Consider the following 2,185-nt stretch of genomic DNA (forward strand, 5'->3'; position numbering starts at 1 on the left):
GGTCCGTTAGCTCAGTCGGTAGAGCGTGGTGCTGATAACGCCAAGGTCGTGAGTTCGATCCTCACACGGACCAGAGAATACTCTTTTGTTTCAATAAAGCCATCTGAACAAAAGACTAATTTGTTACTGACTTTCCATTTCATCTAGGTGTCTGTATTTAATCTAATGATAACTTTTCAGTATATGTTGGCTTGTTAATCTTCAACAACAGGGGTATTCGTACACCTACGAATTCTTTGTGGGGACGTGCAAACAAGTTTTTCAAAGCCTGATCCTAATTTAGACCAAAACATTCCTTTTTCCAAACTTATTTCATGTGCTCCCTCTACTTTTTTCAGATCTGGCCGATGTTAAAATTTGGTGAAATACACTCAAAAGATCAGCTTGAATGACACAGTTGGGTCTTTTCTCTTCCTCTTTTAATCATTTGGAGAAAAAAGAACAATTACGTTGATACGTTTTGATCTTTTAATAAGGTTCAGGGTTTAGGGCTAAGGTACGTCCCACGTACCACAATACGAAAACCTTCACTGTCCAACAGTGATTGCTCAGCGCCTATTGGAGAAATATCTTTAATATGCTACTTTACTCCGATTCTCAAAGGCATGTCTGTATCGATGATTTTTTGTGGAGAGTTTGGTTTGATCCTCGAGTGGAGTTTCAATGGAGTCTGTTTCCGACAACACCTCAAATTAATCTAATAAAACTACTCTTAGCTAACGCAATTTACTTGACGTGAATATCGTGGCGCATATGTTTCTCCTGTTTGCACTTCAAATTTTTCTAAAAATATACTAGTTTTCAATGTAGAATATAGACAATTGTTAATTTTTTTTATGTTTTCCATCTATTACTTTATCTGTTTAACTAGTTTGATAAGATTAATAACTATTCGTAGTTAAGGTTTCTGTAGTGTATGGTGATCACGTCCGCCTCACACGCGGAAAGTCGCAGACCCTGCGAGAGACACAAGTGATCTTTAGTCATTATTGCGATCGCTATCACATACTGCTTGCTTAATACATGCGCCAATTTCAATTTCTACAAACCCAAATCATTATGTTTTTAAACACCCTTGTTTTCATAAGAACATTGGAGGTTGGAATACTTACCGTTTCGAGTTGGTTAGGAAAGTTTTCTGTATGTTTGTGCAAACACTGCAGATGACATTAATTGAATGTGCCTAGTCTGAGTTCGAAGAGAACAACGCGTTCTTAAACACAATTTCAAAATGGTCTCTATCCTCCTCATCAATTCTCAAGTTAATTAATAGCGATACACGCGAGTTATAGAAGTAGCGTAAGCCTCAGTATCCGCTTGGTCATCCTTTCTTCGGACATTTGGGGTCGGTTAAATACACGAGTTCTAACCCAAACCGCGATTTTACGCAGTCAGTAGGCCTCAGGGATGCTCTATAAGAGGATTGATTTAATTGAATAAATGTCCCTCCACTATCAGCTTTCGGCCCTTTTGATACAAAAACAAATGTTCAGATATAAGGTTTGGCTGAGGTGAAGGTGGCTTAGAACGCGGTTTTGTTAAACAGTGGCTAAACTTTGTTTAAATAAACAGATGTTGAAGTTTACAAAAGAGATGCTTAGTCAACACTTTATAAGGCAAGATTTTTCCAAAGAACAAACAAAAGATTAAGCGCACCAATTGGAGAATCCGGGTATCGATCCCGGTACCTCCCGCATGCAAAGCGGGCGCTCTACCATTTGAGCTAATTCCCCAATCCGATATATAGCTCTGTTTAGAATCAATAATTCACTAGCTATTATCTTTACAGATCAGTTTTACTGAGTAAATATGAGAGACGTAATATGATAAAAATAATTCTTCAGTCGGCAAAGCGTGGTGCGGATAACGATGTGGTGAGTACGATCAAACGCACGCACAAACAACGGACCTACTAGGTCTTTATCTGTTTTGTTGAGTGTAGCCGTTGTCGTAGTTTTTCTCAAGAAAAAAAAGAGGGAGGGTCAACGTATTTGCTTTTGTTCGATAGGCTGTCCTTCGTGTAATAAAATAGCCTTGCACGTCTCGTCAGAGTTCTGATGGGCCGTGGCCGGCCTTGAATGATGTCGGGCTGAAGGATGTCTATCCTATTCATTTGTCAGTATGGGTCGGTTTCTTCTAAACTGTTCTGCGCAGTGAGTTAAAACTTGAAATGTTAATAAAATAT

General features: G+C 38.8%; 2 non-coding genes across 2 annotated transcripts; one reads left to right on the forward strand and one right to left on the reverse strand.

The window, feature by feature from the left end:
• On the forward strand, positions 1-73 carry Trnai-gau (transfer RNA isoleucine (anticodon GAU)). Its single transcript has one exon. It is a non-coding gene; the product is annotated as a tRNA-Ile (tRNA).
• Positions 74-1,660: 1,587 nt separating this feature from the next.
• Positions 1,661-1,733, reverse strand: Trnaa-ugc (transfer RNA alanine (anticodon UGC)). The gene has a single exon. It is a non-coding gene; the product is annotated as a tRNA-Ala (tRNA).
• Positions 1,734-2,185: the final 452 nt, after the last annotated feature.

Source organism: Pocillopora damicornis, chromosome 13 (assembly GCF_964200805.1).
Source record: "Pocillopora damicornis chromosome 13, jaPocDami1.2, whole genome shotgun sequence".
NCBI classification, from domain to species: domain Eukaryota; kingdom Metazoa; phylum Cnidaria; class Anthozoa; order Scleractinia; family Pocilloporidae; genus Pocillopora; species Pocillopora damicornis.